The sequence below is a fragment of the Rousettus aegyptiacus genome, unplaced genomic scaffold, assembly GCF_014176215.1.
Source record: "Rousettus aegyptiacus isolate mRouAeg1 unplaced genomic scaffold, mRouAeg1.p scaffold_m13_p_11, whole genome shotgun sequence".
Taxonomy (NCBI): Eukaryota; Metazoa; Chordata; class Mammalia; order Chiroptera; family Pteropodidae; genus Rousettus; species Rousettus aegyptiacus.
Genome location: NW_023416286.1, coordinates 27501063 through 27522671, shown reverse-complemented (window position 1 = coordinate 27522671; position 21609 = coordinate 27501063). Strand labels below are relative to the sequence as shown.

Genomic DNA, 21609 nt, shown 5'->3' with positions numbered 1-21609 from the left:
CATCTTTCTTTTGTCCCAGACTAATTTTAGAGCCTCAGGCATATCATTTAATCTCCGAGCTTTAATTTTTTTACTTATAAAAGAGAAATGATAATTTATGTCAATCTGTCCTACAGGCATAGGGTAAGGGGAAAACAGTAGTAATAGCTAGGAATATGGTTGGGATAATAAAATGTAATACGAAGAAGGATATTACTAAGTATTATATCTTTATAATTTTGCAGCTCACAATTGGAAAAATCTCTCTATTTAACTGCACCAGGAAGGGTTTTGAAGCTATGAATTCTCTTCAACCCCGTCAAATGTCATAGAGAGTAAAGCCTAGTTTGCATGGTTTTACTTTCCACTGTATAGCGTAATATACAGCACTTGGATAAATCCCTGTGTCTCCTTCCAAGTGGCTTCTGACTTACTGTTAAAGTTGCTGGCAGGAGAATAGGGCCCCCAAGATGTATGTGCTTACTCAAGCTACATAAAAATGGAAAATACGGCACACTTTAAAATCAGACTTCCTCACATTTCGGGCACAAGATCAAATCTACATTTTGTAATAACCTAGGGCTCTGTGTCTCCCTGACCAGGGGCTGGGGGTAGTGGAGGCCCACACACGGCGTGTTTTCCTTGAGCATCAGCTTTAATTCACAGAAAGGAATTTAAAATCTTATCATATTAAGTCAGACATGCTTAACTCAATGTCTCTGGTCTCACGAACCTGCGCCTATAAAGTAAACTATAATTCTCTTTTAACATGAAGCTATGATGTCATGAACTCACACAGGGCTGCTTATTATAATTTCTAAGAATTCTTGAGGGCGCCGCTTCACGATATTCTCGGACATCATCACTTTGCTTCCGCTGTCCTTTCCTCTTCCAGGTATTGCCACAATGGAGCCTTTCATTAGATACCTGTCCCTTTGGGCCCAGAGGTCCTTGGCTGGTGGCCACCACTGCCACTCACTCAGTTTCTTCCCCACAGTTCCACTGAAATGGTATGCTGTCAACCAGGTGTCACTGGAGACTTGGGTCAACCGAAGAAGCACACGGAAGGTGATGATGCCTGCGCTAGGAGGGCCATGCATTAGTACCCGCAGGCTCGGTCACCCTCGCAGTCACCACACTGCCCTCAGCAGGGTCCCTGTGTACAGGGCATCATGCCACCACCCACAGCCCAACAACGAGCACCCCCAATTAGTTCTGCACCTGGGAACTAAGGTCACATGAGTTCCAGAGAGGAAAGTCCTGCTTCTACCAATTGCAGTCCCCCTCTTTCCTACGCTGAGATTAGACTCTTTACAGGATGACTAACATCCATTTGTCCACAGGAAAACATCCACTCCTGCCACAGGGTCTGCTCACCGCCAGCCAAGACCAGACCATAGAGTAACTTAAGCTACATTTCACAAAGTCCAGCCCATTCGGTCTCAGGCGCCATCAAGAATCAGTTCAGGAGGACAAATATGGTATGATTCCACTTATATGAGGTACCTAGAGTAGTCAAACTCACAGAGACAGGAAGTGGACAGGGGGTTGCCGGGGACTGGGGGAGGGGAGACTGGGGAGTTAAGAGTTAATGGGTACAGAGTTTCGGTTTGTGAGGATGGGAAGTTTGGGAGATAGATGGCGGTGGTGGTTGTGCAACGATGTGAACACAGTGGATGCCATGCTTAAAAATGGTTAAAATAGTAAATTTTATGTTATGTATATTTCACCTCAATAAAAAGAGGGAAAAAATAGTCCAGGTTGCATGGTACCCATCTGGACCAGGTCCTGTCACCATGTCCCTCTGTGTGAGAAAGGCAGAAGCCAGGCCCTCCGGCAGGGTCCAGCATGGGCTCCAGCTGTCCTGTGAGCATGCTTCTACTGAACGGCCAACAAACATTCCCCAAGAGCAACAGGTTCCAGACCCTTAAAAGCAAGAAAGCTACCCTAGTGACATGACATCATTTATGGAACTCAAGGAAATTCTCCTTGTCACTGTGAACGCTTTGTAAGTCTGGTACTCCTAGTGGTAGGGTTCAGCCCAGAAGGTAAGCCGTGTGGGAATTTGAGTCGGTTTGTCATTTGCTGTTTTGGGGGAGAGGTGAGCTGACACCAGGGTTCCCTGATCACCTTTCCCCGCTCTGTCCCTTGAAATGGCACGCTTCCCAATGTTCTACCTTTTTCCCTGTCTGTCACACAGAAAAGTCATATATTTGAGACTTCTTCTGTGCCTCCCCACTCTGTATTCTTTGAAAACCTTTTTGTAAATAGCAAACTTTTCTAAAATAAAAAGTTTATTTAAATAAAAAGAAGCCAACAATTCTCACCATCTATGGCACCAGTTCGCTGGCCTAATGGCAACCCTCCACTCTGCCTAAGTGTCTCTTGCAGGGTCTCAGCACCCAACACCTGGCAAGCGCTCTGCTCTGAGCTCTGCCTTACTCTCCTCCCTCCCTTCAAAACTTAAGATCTTACCAGACTTTTGGAGCCTGGACCGAGTGACCCTTCATTCACAATTCCTGCCATGACCTCTCAGACACCCTGCTCCCTCCCCTAAATTCTTAAACTACTTTCCTCTTTCTCTTCTTTTGCATTTGCATTTGCATTTTGTTCATTAATGTTGTTGATTCCATCTCTCCCTCACCAAACTGTAAATGCTCAAGGGCAAAAGTGTCTGGAATTTCTGTGTCCCCACAGTACTTACCATGTTCCTCTAACCCTTCAGCTCACTTTCCTCCACGGAAAAGAGGCTTTGCAAATTTTGTGTGTGTGGCAAAATATATAAGTGTACAGGTATGTAGCATTAAGTACACTCACACTGCTGTGTAACCATCCCTACATCCATCTCCAGAACTATTTCATCTTCTCAAATGGAAACTCTGCCCCATTAACCATTAACCGCCCCCTCACCCTCCACTCGCTGCAAACCCTGGCAACCAGTGTTCTGCTTTGTCTCTATAAATTTGATTACTTCTAGGCACCTCTCATATGTGGAATCATGCAATGTTTGTCGTTTTGTGACTGTCTTATTTCACTTAACATGTCTTCGAGATTCATTCATGTTATAGCATGTGTCAGAATTTCATTCCTTTTAAAGGCTGCATAGTATTCCATTGTATGTATATAATAACCAAAAATAATTTTTAAAGATAATTTCCTAGAAGGATTACAAGTATCACAGGAAGACTCCAAGGAGGTCATGGGTAGAAAAATGTCAGACCTAGTTCTTGGGATCGTTAATCTGTTCCTGGCCCATGACTACTCATTGAGAGTAGCCATTATAGACTGAATTTTGGTTACTCCAAAATTCCTATATTGAAACATTAAATCCCAATGTAATAGTGTTAAGAGGAGGAGCCTTTAGGGGTGAATAGGTCATGAGGGTGGAGCCCTCATGACTGAAATTAGTGCCCCTATAAAAGAGGCCCCAGAGGATTCTCTTGCCCTCTTTGCCATGTGAGGACACAATGAGAAAACCGTCATTGGTGATCGAAAAGAGGGCCCTTCCAGTCTCTGAAACTTTGAGCAATAATTTTGTGTTGCTTATAAGCCACCCAGTTTGTGGAATTTTGTTACAAGAGCCCAAATAGACTAAGATAGTAACCAAGATCAGCCTTTAGCTCTTTCTCCTGTGTCAGTGTGGTTCTGAGTTAATGAACTCCTTTGTGTTTGTACTGGCTGACATCTGTTTACAGACATTAAGTAACACCAACATCAATAATCAGATCAGTCTATGGCCACGCCACCCTGAACAAGCCCGATCCTGTCTGATCTTGGAAGCTAAGCAGGGTCGAGCCTGGTTAGTACTTGGATGGGAGATTGCCTAGGAAGACCAGGTGCTGTAGGTGTAAAAAAAAAAAAAAAAAGAGGATTGTAAACTGACAAGTTTCTTGCAAGCTGTGAGGCCAACCAAGGGTTGCCTCGCAGGAAAAAAAAAAAGAAAAGAAAAAAAAAATCACATCAAATGTCTCTTGGCTAGGCCTCAGATAGATTAGTATACAACAGTGACTACTGTATCCAATGGCTCTCTGAAAATCTCTTGCTATTGTCTCAGGCTTATCACCTCATGGTCACATAAATGGCTACTGTAGCTCCAGACATTATGTCCATGTTTAAGATAAAAAGAAGGGGGAAAAAATGAAGGATTGCATTTCCTGTCTTTTTTTTTTCTTTTTCTTTCTTTCTTTCTTTTTTTTTCTTTTTTTTCTTTTTGGTTAGGAAAGAGAAACTTTCCCAAAAATCTCCACAGAAAACTTTCTCTAATGTCTCTTGAGTCAGAATTTAAACCCTTATCCAGCTCTAGCTGAACAACTTGGAAGTAGTGAGTTTTAGGGTGAGTTTTAGGGTGTATAAAGCTGTAGGGTGCCAGATGAGAGAGATTTTACATTGGGGTCACTGAGGCTTCCTTTTAAAAATTAACATTACTAGAAAATTCTGAATGAATTGGGACTGCCCCAATTCACTGGGAGAGAAACTGAGACCAGTGATGTGAGTTCAGCAAATGGATCCAATAGTTCTATGGGAATGGCTGGCTGACACTCACCTAGGGTGTGGCTCAGGTGTGGCTCCCTTCCAGACTTAGCATCCTCTTTTGGAAGCAATGGCTAAGTTTATGAGTGTAAGCTTAAAAATAAAGCATTAGCCTTGGATGTCCAATTGTAGACATCACTATTGCTTGTGTGGGAATCTGGTGCATTAAAAACCAAACCAATTTTCTACAAGGACGTTCTGACTAGTAAGAGAATAAGGACAGGCCTCTGTGGGCTGGTTAGACTCTCCAACACTTTCTCCATCTTGCATTGGGAATAAAAGCCGAGCCTCTGGACCCCTGAGATTATTAGTCGGTTGAGGGAAAACGAGGCCCAACTGCCATGAGCAAGGTCTCAAACAATTAACTGGAAAAAATAAACCTACTAAAATAGTTTCAAAGGAATACAAATAGTTACTGCTGGTATAAAAAGAAACAAGCCCAACTTTTAAATTATTTTAAGTTATGCTTTTCATAATAGCAAAAATTATAAATAATCAAAATGCTCAACCTTTGGGGTATTATCATACATTCATCTGAAAGACTATAGAGCCATTAAATAACAAATGTATGGTCTGTGTCAACACATGGAATAGGAATAAAAAAAAGAAAAAATAAATAAAGATACACTCGTTCACTGATTGCTACCAAGGAAAATCATGTTTAGAACAATGATAAGATTGAAAGATAATAGGGTTAAGTAAATAGTAGGTGTTTTCAAGTGAAAAGATTCTTTGTGCTTAGAGGAGGTGTGATGTATAAGTCTCCACAGAAATTTTTTAAGTACAGAAAATCTAGTTGAGGTGCCTTTGTTTGGAATAGAGTGGCTACACCTTCCTTGGTATTCAAGCCTTCAGGGCTGTCTCAGGCAAAAGAACATCAGAAGTTTGTGCTCCAATCCTCCTCCCTAATTCTGCCCGACCTGAGATTCCCCAGGGTTCCAATCCTCTCTCTCTTATATATTTATAAACCTAGGTCATTGGGGCCTCTCTCTCAGGCCTAACCCCCTGCTTATGTAATCAGTTGGAACATACTAGAGGGTTATCTTTTTCTCTTTTTTCCCATCAATGATTACTTTCTTTTTAAAATTTTTAAAAATTTAATTAATCAATTTATTTGTTTGTTTTTTTTTAAGGTGACATTGGTTAACAAAATCCAATAAGTTTCAGCTGCACAATTTAATAGTAAGGCATATATATATTTACACTGTGCGTTTACCTCCCATAGTTAGATTTCTTTCTGTCACCGCATATTTGACCCTTTTACCCATCTACTGCGCCACCCCCGCCACCCTCTGGTAACCACTAGTCAGTCTATTGTCCATGTCCATAAGTCTCTGTTCTGTTCATTTGCTGCTTTTAGATTTATATCCCACATATAAGTGATACCACGTGATTTTCAATTTTTTCTGTCTGGCTTATTTTGCTTAGCATGATTATCTCAAGGTCCATCCAGGTTGCCGTAAATGGCAGCATTTCATCTCTTCTGATGGCTGAGTAATATTCCATTGTATACATGTACCACCGCTTCTTTAGCCAGTCATCTATCGTGGGACACTTCAGTTGCTTCCATGTCCTGGCCACTGTGAATAATGCTGCTATGAACATCGGTGTGTAATATCTTTTTGAATATGGGTTTTCAAGACTTTGGGATAAATACCCAGAAGAGGGATCGCCGGATCATATGGTAGATCAATTCTTAGTTTTGGGGCAACCTCCATACTGTTTTCCATAGTGGCTGTACCGGTTTGCCGCCCCACCAGCAGTGTATGTCCCATGTATGCTGAATGTTCATTACTATCTTGCTATAGCAAATGTCTTATTGTTTAAGCTTGTAATGCCCTGGCTCAGTAAAGGTTGCACTCCTCTGCTTCTTCATGATATTGTGCGGCTTCTTCCTCTAGTTGTTCGGCATCCCCCGGATCCAGTGATTCCTTTCTGTGTCTAGAAAGTAAAAACTCAAAGAAAGGCTCAGGTGTGTCGGCAGCGTGGAAGGCTTAGTTTCATTTTCCTTCCCAGTTGCCTGTCTTCATTTGCTTTTTCCCTCTCATGCCTGGGATCTAGACTCTCTCTAATTAAAGTCCACAAGCTAAAAGTATCTACAGGCACTTTGCTAGGTCCGTGCACATCATAATAGTCTTGTAGTTTTTCTCCTACCTTTTTCCATGTTTCTAAATTCACTGTTCCCTACTCAGGGAACCAGGGACAAACTTTTTCTATAAATTCTAAAAAATTACACAATTGTTGGTGCCCTACCTTAGCTCCTCTAGCCCGGAGCATATTCTTAAACATATGTACAAAAAGCTGCCGGCTATTTCCACTTCCCATTTTTCTTTTATTAAGTTGACTTTTCTCTTATTTCTTTGTATTTACGAACACCGTGACCCTTATTTTTCTGAGCGCTCACTTCACGCGGTGTCTTTCTTACTCCCGGACTGTTCTACCGCGCTCACCTCTGCCGTTTACTTGGCTTTATACTCGGGGGCCCCCCTTTTTCCTGCGGTGGCGGTCTTCACCTCAACGTTCCTCAACGTTCTGTCCCAAGCTTCCAGGTCCCTGTTCGGGTGCCACTTGCCGGAGCCAGCTGGCTGAGATCAAACAGCACCTGAAAGAGCGGGGTGAAGCCTAAGGGAAAAAAGAGAAGACAGGAAAGATCTTTCCGGGAGGGCATACAGTCAGAGCTGCAGCCCCGAGTTTATTTAGCATAGCTTATTTATGTGATTATTGAATACCATAATCAATCACTACGTTACCATAGCAAAGCACACCATACATATCTAAAACAGTGCTTGTCAATTACATATGATCATACATATCCCTGTCTCCATGGTTGTAAAACATTGTTACCTTAAAAGGTGAGCTTACGAGGCTCACCAAGGTAACTCAACTTCTTGTTTCCTAGAACCATTGTTTGAGCAAACTCAGTAGCCATGCTATGGCTTCTAGCTATGTGACTTCTTCAGTGCCTCATAATGGCTTCCATCATGTCTCAAAATGGCTCCCGACAAATGCTCTACAGAAAAAAAATGGGAAAAAAAAAACTATGGGTCACCTATACAATGGAATACTACTTAGCAATACAAACGAACAAACCATTGACAAGTACAACACTGTGACTGCACCTCAGAAACATTACGCGAAATGAAAGAAGCCAGATACAAAGGACTGCACACTGCGTGATTCCATTTATAAGATAGTCATGAAAAGGCAAAACAATAGCAGGGAAAGCAGATCAGTGGTTGCCAGAAACTGGGGCTTGCAGGAGGAGACCGACAATGTAGGGTAGCACAAGGCGAACTTTTGGGAATGATGGTGAACTTTTTTGATTGTGATGCTGTGTACACAACTATATACATTTGGCAAAACTCATCCAGCTGTACACCTAATAAGGGTAAAATTTTTGCATGTGAATGATACTCTTAATAAATTTGACCCCCAAAAAGTAACATCATGTAGAAAGTCCCTTTCACAGCTAACTTTTTAAATATCTACGAGTATAACATTGGGATAAATTTTCAGAAGTGGCATCACTGGATCAAAGTGTACCTACATTTTAAAGACATACATGAGTCATTCAGGTTTCTGAGGTCTTCTAAGTCCTGCAGAGACACCTGAGAGCGCCAGCAGAGTGCTGCAGAAGTCGCAGGTGGCCGTGCCGAGCCAAAAGACCGACTCTAGAGACTGTTCATATTTGTCTCTGTCCCGAGAAAGTGGAGCATATATTATGCACAATATTTTGTTCCATAAGCTGAAAAGTTTGGATTTGCATTGAAATTTTAGAGATTAGTAATAGGACATCCCAGAAGCTTTATGAAGCAGGTGGTTAATAGTGTACTTATTAACCATTCATTGTAATTTATTACACCTTGCCAAGAGGTGTTATAATCTGGTGGGCAGTTCAGACTTGAAAGAACTCACGAAGCTGTTAAATGGTCTGAGAGATATAACTGATTTAACCCATCACAAGAGCTTCAACTACTTCCCAGCCTACAATAATCCCCAAGTCTCTTACAGAGCCCACAGCTCTGTCTCTCCATTTCCATGGTTCCCTAGGCGCCCTGCCTGAGTTGTCTACGTGCTCATATGCCTCAACATGGACCTCTCATCTCCCTGGGAAGCATCTGCGCGATCCCCTAAGCTGGGAACTCAGAGTCATCTCTCTCTCTGCCCCCCTTTCTCCCCAGCTGACTAGTCCCCAAGCCTATAGGTGCTAGGTCAGAAATACCCGTTATTTTGAGGAAAACTCATACAGAATCTGGAGTAGCACTCCAACAATCTACCAGCCACCTCCAGGCTCCACCACTTTCGACCTCTACTCTGCCCCAAGAATCATCTTCTTGAGACTAATTTATTTAAGGCTTAAACAAAGTCCTTCCATGTCTGATATCCAGGCTAACTTCTCCCACCAGCCCTGAATCTCCCAACTCTCCAGCCACACTGAGCTGCACCTCAGGCCCTGACCGTGTGTGCACTTCGCACCTCAGTTCCCCTGCCTGACAAGTACTGTTGTCCATTTGGTAAACTCACTCACCCCTTGCCCCTCTATGAAGCTTTCCCAACTCCCCTAGCACCACACCTCTTAAAGTCTTTACATAGTTTTTTTGTTTTCATGTGTGTGTCTCCCACTAGACTCTGAGCTCCTAGGGGACAGGAAACATGTGCCCAGGGCATGCCACCTAGCACAGAGTGGAAGCCATACACATGGCCTGGCCTGATAACATCAGCTCTCATCCATGTAGATTTGAGCAATTCCATTATGGCTATAATAGGGACAAGAAATGTGATTCCTCATAACCCCTGAAGAGGTGCAAGGGCAGTGAGTCCTTTCAGGGGTCAGTTACATGCCAGACACTTCCTACTGTACCTCACTAAATCCTCATTACAACTTTATGAAGATGGTAGTAGTGCCACATTTTACAGGAAACCGGATTCTATCATATACTGAGCCTCAGAGAGGCCAACTCACTTGCCAAGTCCCAAAGCCTTATAGCACATGTTCTTTCATACCCAACAGTGGTGGTATGGACTCTATTCCAGGCCAGGTGTCCTTGGGTAACTTGTTACTCTTTAGAGGTGGCTGCAGAAAGGGGAAGAACGCTGACTGGGGAAGGAAGACTCAGTGAGTTGTTTCCATTTGAAATGATTGGTTGAATGTAGTTTCTTTCCATCTTGGGCTTGATCTGTTGATTACTAAGTATCTTCAACTTCTACCTACAAAGTAGAGACATCCAGGGACCTGGTGATTCAGCTAACTGACTTATGATTAAGTGCAGCTCCCAAGGGACCCAGGAAACTTGTCATTAAGTAATAAAAATTACTTTTTATTTGAGTAAGATAAAATGGAGTCACTATGGTTAAGCTAAAGTTTTAACTTCAAGTGGGCTGAGGGATCAGGAAACAGTTATTCTTGCTTTAACTCTTTGTGGGAACTTAAACTTTTATACTTTCTAGTCCTGTGTCAATACCTGGACTCACACCAGTGTGCTGCCTGTTAAGGCCTAGACACACAGCAAACCTTCAGAATGAGCTTAAGAAGAAAGTGTGCCATTGCCTAGATCACCCAACATCTGATGATTACCATGTTGGACCAATCCAAGCATTACGAATGCAGACTGATCCTTCTCAAGAATGTACTTTTTACTCCAAGAATCCTCAACTTCATTTTCTCCTTCAGAACACTCTTGGATATTGCCTATTTGTGTTTCCAATGTGCAAATCCTAAGACCCTTAAATAAATCTTTGTCATTTATTTCTAACTAAAGCCTCCTGAATCTGTGAATTTAGTGGACAGATTATTAAGGTAGAAATCTACCCCCAAAGAAAAATACTATCCTGCTTCTCTGCATCACCTGAAAAGGGCCCTCCATTGATCTGGTCCAAGTGTCTCCCTGGAACAGGTCCTAGCCAAACATGCACCAACTCTCCCTTTCTCCAAAGGCCCATCCTGCAGTTTAATCATGCTTTATATCTATTCTGGGCCACACTCATTTCCGCGGTGGAAATTGAGTTTTGACAGTGTTCCTTTCACATTATCTGTTCATTGTAATTACAGCCAGTCCCTTTAGCTCAATGATGACTCTTTCTCGGTGTTAAAGGAATGGTTCTGCAGAACACAAGCCCCTTCCTTACCCTACTTCTGCCCCTCCTTCTAAGGCAGGAAAGCGTCAATTTGTTGCTGACTCTTGCCCTTTACCTTCACTCCAAAAAGGATGTAAAACACCATTCTAGATAGTTCGCTAGCCATAGCAATGATGAAATACAAGTGATAGGTAGAGAATATCCTCTTTTTATAGCAGCCTTATGGAGGCATGATCAATATTTAAACACTGGGTTCTGTTTTTACGGTATACAGCTTGATGTTTTGATACATATACATTATGAAATGATCACCAAAATCAAGCCACCATTGTCTTTTCTGGTGTGTGTGTGTGTGTGTGTGTGTGTGTGTGTGTGTGTGTATGTGTTGAGAAGACTTAAGATACACTCTCAGAAAATTTTAAGTATATAAAACAGTATTGTTAACTCTAGTCACCAGGCTGCACATTAGATATCAAGGACTTATCCATCTTGCAAAACTGAAACTTTATATCCCTTGAAGTTAAGAATATTCTTTTGAGACTTTTGTTTTTCTTCATTTATTTTTCAGGGTTGGTAAACTGTATCATTTAAGATGAAATGCTACAGATGAGAGCCTCATCACATTTTTTTTTAAATCTAGAATTTCTAGGAAGATTGGGGGTGGTCAACTACATTGAGTCTGTGATTGCATATTTATTAATGAAACAAACAAACAAACAAAAACCCCTCTTACTTTCAAAGTTCTTTGTCATCATTCCCCAAAAGTATTTTCAGGCGCCTCAAAATTTGAGGGGCAGGGTTAGCATTCAGCGAAATAGGAACAATACGAGGGGGAGGAGAGAGCTTCTGCCAGTGCTCCGGAGACCAGATTCTGCTCCCTGCTCTGCCCCATGGAGCATACCCATCGAGGGAAAGTCATTGACCTCTCTGAGTCTCAGTTTCCTTAGTTGTCAAGAGAAGATGTTGAACTAAAAGATCTTTAAGATTCCTTCCAGCTCTAAAATTGTAATAAATGTATGAGATATAATCATGCAATGAATTATTATCTAGAACTCTTGGGGGCTAGAGGCTGAATGTGGAAGAAAACTAGAATCTGTCCTTGGTAACCTTTCTGGTATGTGAGCACTAGTCATGTGGGGCATAGAGGAATTGGTCAAAGGGTCCTCCACTCACATTTTGCAAGCCCATCTATAAATTATTCATGTCTTACATGCAAAAAAAAAGTGTGTAGGGGGGAGGGGTTAATTACTGGTTTAACCTCTGAGAGGAGACATGCTGGGAAAGGAATGTTGTTTGCTAGAGAGAGTAGATCAACAGCTTTTCAGATGGAAAGGGACTTTACAGATTATCTAGTGTATACCACCCACTTTTAGACAAAGAAACCAATACTCAGATTGACTTAAGTGCCTACCTAGATCAAGATAACATAGCTAGTCTGTTGCAAAGTCAGAACGGTCCACTGAAAGGAAGTTGCTCTAAATAGGAAAAAACTCCGGGTATTTATAATCCAACACATTCAACTGTAGAGTCTGGTTTCCATGTGGTTAATGTTTACAAAAGCCATGTAATACAGCATAAAAATGTGATGAATATTAAAAGTCATTAATATGTGCATGGATGAGTCATAAGCAGATACCCAGATGTCCTTGAGAGCGCAGAAGAGAGAGGTGGTTCCCAGGAAAGGGGAGAAACAATTCTTAAGAGTTTATTTGTTTCTTGGATACTGAGTCTGATCAAGGGCAAAGGCCCAGTCCTTCAGACTCTTACGCCAAGTAACAAAACATTTAAAACTTTTCTATTATTGCTATTGAACCAAAAGAATTAATATACCACCGAATTTTCTAGCCACGTTTTTGCATCTTAAGAGAAGTCAACTTTACCAGCCTCATCTCCTTTGATTCTCCTCATCCCCAAGACTCATCCAACTGTTGTAGCCGCCAGCCCCCGGTAGACACACAGACCAACAGAAATCAGTGAGTTATGGGAAACGCACTCTTTATTTAGCCAGCTGGGTCTGCCAGTGGTACATGGACCCCAAATTAAGCAGCCCTGAAATGTAGAGGTACAGGGTTTTTAAGCCCTAAACCCCATTCTTTATTCTGTTTGAACACACAAGTCTATTTTTCTTCTTTTTATTAACTGTCAGTCCGCAGGTCACTTGTGCAAGCAAGGGTACAGAAGTAGAAAGCTTATCCTTAGAATGTTATGTTCCCATGGGCGATAGCAAACAGTAATTTTCCAGCCAACACACAACCACACTGCTGGCCTCTCTGCCAGTCCCTGAACCCAATGGTCACCCTCCTGCCTCAGCACCCAAGCACAGGCTGCTCCTCTGCTTGGAATGCTTGCTTCCTAAAATGTACCTGACTCACTCCCAGGTCTCCCTCAAGACTCTGTTCAAATATCTTCAAAGGAGGCCTTCTCTCATCACGCTATGATTTAGGAGACAGTCCCGCTCTTGATCCATTTCAGTCTGTTCTATTTTTTCCATAGCACTCAATGAACAACCTAGGTGACTCCATCTTAGGTATAAGACCCCATCTTAGGCACAGACCAGTTCCCAGAATAACAGCAGATAGCGAGACAATCACCCCACACCCTAGACACAGCCAATCAGACCAACTATGGAAAGTAACTCTCCAAATTCCCCGCCTTGTTCCTTGGCGCCATCACCCAGCCAATCCCGCTAGAGGTCAAGCCTGTTGTACCAATCCTGTAATGCCCTGTGCTTGCGTTTTTTTCCTTCAATTACCCCTGAAGCCCCATGTTCCGGCCGCCTCCTACTCACTGCTGCGTCCGTGTGCGGAGTGTGGTCCGGACTCGAGTCTGAAATAAACTCCCTCTTGCTCTTGCATCCGTGTCGGCTTCTTGGTGGTTCGTGGAGATACGAGTCGGGGCATAACACAACACCTTCCAACATTCCATGTTGTTTATCTGTCACCCCTCTAGTGGGAGAGCCATGTGATGGAGGCAGGGGCTTTGATCTGTTTTGTTCTCTATGGAGTCATAGGACTCTAAAACCAGGTCTGACACATAGTCATAAGAATCTAGAACAATGTCTACCTTCGAATTATTATCCCTTTCCCAGACCTGCTCAAGTCCAACCCAAGTGGAAGTGGATCACCTTCACAGCTAAGAGAGGACAGGCTCCAGCCTCCCTCTTTTCGTTTCAAGAAAACAGAAAGGTCAGGATGTTGTGGCGCGATCAATTCTAAGACCCACGGAGCCAATTGAGATGAGTTATGGGCCTTTATTAGCTGGCTGGTAACTGACTCTCCACCACACAGGGTCAGAGAATCAGCCTTGAGCTCCCCAAAGAGGCAGTTTATAAAGCCTAGAACCACATCAAACAAGCAAGCATATTACAGAAGCAGAAGTTGGTTCGCTTGAAAATGTTCTACCCTTAACAAGGCAAATGGTCCAAAGTCAGAGCCAGAGCTTGAACTTGGATCTTTTGTTGACTCTCAACCCATGGCTCTTACCATAGTCCCCCATCACTCTGGGGACTGCCTTGATGTGGCTCTCTCTGCCAGTACGTACCATGCCTCCTCACGGTTCATTGAGCAATGCTAAATCCTGACTCTACCACTAGATCTATGTCCTTGGTGAAATTACCTAACATCTCTCTGCCTTGGGCTTCATATTTCTCAAGGGCAATAATATTATTTGCCTTACACAATATTCTTAAGGGTTAACTGTAGTGGCTGAAAAAATGACTCTTACTGGAAATTACTATTTGACTATCACTATGGGAACATAGGCCTTTGATTTTAGGAACATAACATTCTAAACAAGCTTTCTGCTTCTGTAACCCCACTTATGCACCTGACTTGTGAGTTGACAGGTAGTGAATAGAAGAAAAATAGACCTTTGTGTTCAGACAGAATGAAGAATGGAGTTTTGGGCTTAAAAACCCTACATTTCAGGGCTGCTTAATTTGGGGTCTGCGTACCCCTGGCAGACCCAGCTGGCTGAATAAAGAGTGTGTTCCCTATAACTCACTGAGTTCTAGTGGTCCCTGCGTCTTTCAGGGGCTGGCGGCTACAACATAACTAAGATGGTGGAAGCACGGCCCCGCCCACAGAATGAGCTCTGTGCCTGGTTGTTTCTTTCCCTTTTATTGGCTTTTGAGAAGGTCATTTGCTCTACAAAAACATTACATTCCTCTGTTGCCTTTATCCTCAGGTCTAAACACCTACCGGACACTGAAGAAATACTTAGTCAGTAAGAGGCTGTTCAAAGGGCAGCTCGCAGGGAGAAAGTCTCCCTCTGTGGGGCCATCCCCCTGTCAGGGCTGGTGCACATGTTCTAGCTCCTGGGCATAGCTAGTTAAAACCTCCCATTAAAGCTGATGATGAAGACAAACAAAGGCTCATGGGGCATTTTCTGTTCTTCTCAGGGGCCAGTTTGTTGGCAAAATGTCTCCGTCACGAAGTCATCCTACAGAGGCAGGAGTCATGATTTCCACCATAATGAGTATTTCCCAAGGTCTGCACTTCAATATTTATTTAAAAAAAAAAAAAAAGGCAGGGGTAGTGCTTTATGATCCAAACACAGCCCACCAAACTGTGGGCTTAAGAGAGTTATCCAAATGCATTTATGCAAAACTTTTCAGAGCCTTTGTTATGCTTAAATGCTTGTGACTCTCAGAAAGAAGCAGAGGTTTATGCACACTAAATCATTTCCCCAATTTACTTGTACTTCCTTTCCTCCTTCCCTTCCCCCCCCCCCAATAGCAATATTTGCAACTAGTGTTCTATAGGTCACATATTTGGTGAAATTCAACTATAGACAAATGTCCTTATATTGAAGCTAGAAAGCTGAGCCCGGACAGATTAAATGGCTTAATCAAGATCAGACAATTAGTGGCAGAACCAGGGACAGAATCCAGCACCCTGGTGTATCTTCTGTGCTGTTCCCTCTTTGCAGTGCTGAGGTTGATGAAGGTCTTTGAATGAAACCAGCTCTATTGAGAGGTCCTGCTATTTTCACTAAGGAAATAAACTGGCATGGAGTGTAACCAATGAGACAGATATTCTAGAGATAAAAGTGTGCACGTAAGTGTGTGTGTCTGTGTAAGTACATGCGTGTGTGGTAGGAGTAACAGGCAACAGCATTGAAAGATGTATTCCCACTCGAAGTGGCTGAATAGTCTCTAAAAGCCCCAAAGTAAAAGAGTATCAATCTCTACTAGCCCTCATCTGCCCTCACATGTCCCTGAAAATAGTTCATGATAAACTGAGCCTGCATTAGTGGAGGGCAGCGCACCCTGTATCGGTGTGGGAGGCTGAACAATGGTCTCCAAAGGGTAATCCCCAGAACCTGTGAATGTCACTTCACATGTAAAGCAGACCTTGCAGACGTGATTAAATTAAAGATTTTGAGATTGACAGATCATCCCGGATTATCCAGGTGGACCCTACACGTAATCACAGTGTCCTTATAAGTGGCAGGCAGAAAGAGAGAGCTGATGGTGGTGAAGATAGAGGAAGGGGCCACACATCAAGGAATATAGGTGGCCACTAGATAGTGAAAAGGCAAGGAAACAGATTCTCCCCTGGAGCCTTCAGAGGGAACCAGGCCTGTCTACATCTTGACATTAGTCCACTTAAAATGATTTTGAATTTATGACCTCTAGAATCATGATAGAACAATTCTGTGCTGTTTCGAACTACTAAGTTTGTGGTGATTTGGTACAGAAGCAACAGAAAATTTACACACATCCAGTTTGATAAGAACATTCCAGTTCACTCTGAGAAGGTCAGATAAGCTTAAGTGTTGACAATAGTACACTGGGTGGTGTGTCAGGCTCGGGTTGCAACTTAATCACCCCACAGTGCCAGCAACCATCCAGAAGTCTCCTCAGAGTACTGCCCTCTGACATAGTTTCTTACGAAAGGGGTTGGGCTTCCCTGTTCAGAGATAAGAACATCTACATCTCCTGCAGAGTAGTCACTTTGTGCTGGTTGAGTGAGAAGTAGGCAGGGACTGGCCTGTGACACCACGCCTTACCTGTGCGGTCTTTAATGATAGTTTTCCTTGGCAGCATCGCAAAATGTAAGTTAAGCAAGTTAGGTCTGCTTGGAAACAGGCTGTACTTGCTTATAAAACATTTCAACATTTCCAAGGTATACCTGGAACACTTCTAACATTGTCATTACATCTGCATAGCCTGCACTGATAACATCTCAATACCAAATTGAGGCCCAGAAGATTATTTCACCTGAAACCATCAAAACACATCTTGACAGGCCAAAGCAGCTAAAGAGAGTGTGTCTGCTATTTTATTCATTTAAGAAGGATACTGGGCAACATTTAATTAGGATAAGTTCACAAAGAACCCAGCTCTATGATACCACTTACTGTGTGCTGTTCTGTTTTCTTGTGACTTTCCAGAGTGGGTACTGGAGGTGAGGATGTGACATCTAAGGTGACCATCTGTGATGCCCATCAGGATGCAAAAGAACTAAGGCACAAGTTGAGTTATCCAAGCCCCATACATGTCAATCAATGATGCTAATTAAATTGGTTAAAAGCAAAATCTGAAAAGGCACACTGACCCTCTAGATTTAATCATATTGCCAAAAAGTGAAACATGATCAGGGGTAAATTATGTCACAGCAACAGCTCTCAGGACACTGTATTTCAGCCTTTTTCCTGCATCTCCTTCAGGATTGAAAAATCCACAAAGCCCTCTAGGCTGCGCAGAAATTAGGGACCCACCTCCTATGGGCCTCCAGGTCTGGGACCAAATGCCACTTTCAGAATGAAGGTGTGCAGGCGCACAATTTGAACCTCTTAACCCAAAAGGCCAAGACTCTTCCCGTCAAACACACATGTAAGAGTCTCATGCAAAATTCTTATAGTCACTAACAGGCACGTAATAGAGGAGATTGTAGAGCCAGACTGCCTGGTTTTATCTCTACCATTTACTAGCTATGTGACTATAGCAAGCTAATTAAACATCTCTGCCTCAGTTTCCTCATCTGTGAAAAGAACATTAAAAAAAACTGCCTACCTCAAAGGACTGTGGAGAACATTAGGTGAGTCAGCTCTTGTCAATGATCCAATAGCTCCTGAAATAAACATTCAATAAAGGTTGGCTATTGCTTTATTCTCAAAGATGAGCAACAAGGTAACATCACAAAAGATCACTCACTAAATGACCAATTTTTAAAATCAATACTTTCTAAAACTTTCATGTTATGGTCAGAATAGGCTTACTGCCATAATGAAGGATCCTTGTTTCACTGGTTAAACACAACAGAACCTTATTTCTTGCTCGGATCACATCAGATCATATGTCCCTGATCAAGAGGCAGCTCTCCTCTAAGGGATCCCTGCCGGGGACCGAGCATCCTTCCATCCGTGGCTCCATATCCTCAGCACGTCCCTCCAATGTTGCCCTGAGGCTGGTCTCCATTCACGCCAATCAAAAGGAAATGGGAAGGAGTAGCAGAGGATGTTTTATGGGCCAGGCCTACACATAGGACACATCAAGTGATCACAGTCCTTTGGCCAGAAGTCAGCCTATGACCGACCACACCTAACTGCAACAGAGGCTAGGGACTTAACGACTCATTCTCTACCACCCTTCAGCAAAATTTTCTTATGAGGAGAGTTCATTGCTTTTGAAATTTCCCCCCAAATATGAATTTTTGATTTCTAGTTTAGTTTTGGTTTCTCCCTGACACAAAGTTCAGTTTATTCCAGGGTTTTCTGGACTTCGGATATGCTCTGGGAAATGAGAATTCCTTATACATTTCAAATATAAGTGTCAATTGTTTCTCAAGTGTCTGAGATTTTATAAATGACAAGTTGAATTTTCTCTTATTTTCAGCTTAATCCACTGCCTTTTAATATCTCGTTCCACATATCTGTTGAACTATTTCATCAAATGAGCAATTGGTTTATATTTTACACAAAAGAAAAAGACATCTAGAATCTAAAATGTGAAACACACAAGAAACTGATATTCAATGAGCAGACTACAAAGTAGCTGGTGTGAAACATCTACTTTAATTACAACTAACTTACTAAATCATAACTATAAAACAGACTAAAAAGCCGTTGAAACTATCAAAAGTGCCACAATGTACTGTTGACTTTATAAACTGATATATTTATTATTTTTATAAACGCTTACATTTTTTTAAAATGCTAACATTTCGGTTTCTCACAGGGAGGAAAAGGGATACATAAATTTGGTAGTGGTTTTCAGAAAGATTCAATATGAACAAGTAAAACTTTTCAAAGTGGTGATGCCCTGAGATATTACTACAAAGACTATGTGGTTAGTACCTCAAATTTAATATATCTCTACCATAATTACAAAACAAAGAATAAAAAGTATCATGGTAAAGTCAAATATGGATGGACTAAACCAGAGAGCAACAGGAAAAACCATATAATACACTAAAATGTGGCTGTGAATGGCTAGAAATTACCAATGAAGGTTGATAGTACTTAAGAAATTAGAAAAAAAGAATTCTAAAAACTGTTAATTGAAAAAAGTCAGTCATACAAAAATTGCTATTCTAGTAGAAAAGCTTCCATATAAAACCCTGAAATTGGGGTTCCTGGTTTGTTTTACTAGATCCCAAATATATTTATTCATAAGAGGACTACATTACCCTATAATTATTAAGTTTCAAAAAATTAAACCTTACTTCAATACTACTGGACAAAACTGACAAAAGTGGAAACAGTTAACTTAATCTTTCTAGAAAACTGCTATTAAAGTCACTCCTTTTCAATACGAATAATACACTGAGTAAATCAGCAAACGTGGTAAATTTAATGAGTTGATTATTAGACAAGTTTTATTTCCACAAAACCAAATTTTGGCAAATCGTCTTTCACTGTACTTACCTAGAATCAACCAACATCTTCGACATTCTTCCCAAATGAGAGATACCTGATTACAGTGGGGCATCATTGGCAAAAAAAGATCAATCTTTTTTTTTTTTTTGGCATAAATTGACCAGAATTTACAAACAATTAATCTGCCTCCATTTCAGCCCTGAGCTCTCATGGTTTAGTTACTACTTCTGCCTCCTTCACCTGGGACTACCAAAATGTTAACAGGATTCTGCCACAAACAAGGCCAACATGAGCCCATGTGTCACCCCTATCAGAAAGCATGTAGCCTCAGACATTAATTTCTTTCCTGTATCAGCTTCCCAGGGCTGTTCTAACACAAATCACCACAAACTGGGTAAGACAGCAGAAATTTGTTTACGCGGAGTTCTGGAGGCTAGATGTCCAAAGTCAAGGTATTAGCAGGGCCCTGCTTTAATCTGGTCTGTACCTTTCTCTTCACCGCTAGGGTTGCCGGCAGTTTTTGGCATTCCTTGTTTTGCAGCTGCAGAACTCTATCACCCATCCTCATTGTCACACGGTGTCCTCTCTGTGTCTTCATATCATTTCTTATACAATAGGCCACCTTTATCCACTGCTTTGCTTTCTGCAGTTTCTGTTACCCAGTCAATAGTGGTCTGAAAATATTAAATGGAAAATTACGGAAGTAAACAATTCATAAGTTTTAAACTGTGCACCATTCTAAGGCGCTCGATGAAATCTCTCGTGTCCTGATCGTCCCCCCAGAGACAAGAGCCTTCCTTTGTCCAGCATCTCCATGCTGTAGATGCTCTACCTGTTGGCCACTTAGTCTCAGTGATCAGATCAACTGTGCAGGATAGCAGTGCTTGTGTTCAAGTCACCCTTATTTTATTGTTCTAATTTATTATTAGCTATTTTTGTTAATCTCTTACTGTGCCTAATTTATAACTAAATTTTATCATAGGTGCGTATAGGAAAAACAGTATATATAAGATTCCAGACTGTCCGAGGTCTCAGGCTTCCACTGGGAGTCTAGGAACGTATCCCCTTAAATAAGGGGGAGCTACTGTAAGGACATCAGTCACACTGGAGTAAGGGTCCACCAGAACGGCCTCACCTTAACTAACACCATCTGCAACGCCCTTGTTTCCAAATAGCATCGGAAGTGGGGGTTAGCACTCCGACATGTCTTTTTGGGGGACACGATTCAACCCGTAATACTGCCTTTGCCTTCATGTCTCAATATTTATGGTTAATGACAATTATTTTAGGCAAATCTCTCTCATGTTCCTTGTCATTTCTCTTTTTCTAACGTATTTGAAAATATTTTTAAATGATATACATACCAACACGCTTGACTAATACAAATGCAGTTTGGGTTGAATTAAGCATTATAAAATCTTTATGAAAAAAAATCTTGCTAAAATAGAGCATCTAAATTTCCCCCTCTTCTAGTCCTCTTGTTTTTCTGCAGTAGCTTCACTTCCTCAGCATCCTTACAGCCCATAATTTCTAGAATTCCAATTTACTGTAATTTTATTCTTTTTCCATAAAATTGGCATAGAGATCACTTAAATGTAACATGATTATAAGATTCGTTAAGGTTTCTCAAGTAAGTAAATTAATAAACGAGAAAACCGCCTTCGTCAAGTGTCCCAGTTTGGAGTTTGGAAAATTTGTCACTAACTGATGGACATAAAAGAGGCTAGTGAAAACTTGGGCAGGAGACCGTGGAGGAGGGCACCGATCTCTGGAAGGGAGGCCAGAGGTGAAGGTTGTGAGGGTGAGGCAGGGAACATCCTGTCCACCTTCCTGTGGGTGCCACATGACTGAGAGGAACGACACCGTGATTTTACAATAATTGTTCTTAAGAGAAACGTATCCCTCCCCCTTTTCTTCCTGGTAATTAAATGTCTAAAGAAGGAACTGGAAACCAAGACTAGAAAAAGAAATGCCATGATAGTTGGCACTGGCAAACAAAAGGCCCATCAGCTGAGATAAAGCCGGAAAGGAGGGCAAAGCCAGGCCAGAAAACGGCCCAGTCCTGTTGCCAGGTTCCTCTCCTGACCCACCGCAAGAACTGGGGCTGGCCGGAGGGTTTGGGTTCATTCGCACCGCACAAGCTGGGAGTCAAGAAGATACGGAATGAAGAAAAATTCAAGATATGACATGAGAAAGGAAATT

General features: G+C 41.9%; 1 pseudogene; it reads left to right on the top strand.

The window, feature by feature from the left end:
• Positions 1-3708: 3708 nt before the first annotated feature.
• On the top strand, positions 3709-3827 carry LOC118609671 (annotated as a pseudogene).
• The last annotated feature ends 17782 nt before the right edge of the window (positions 3828-21609 follow it).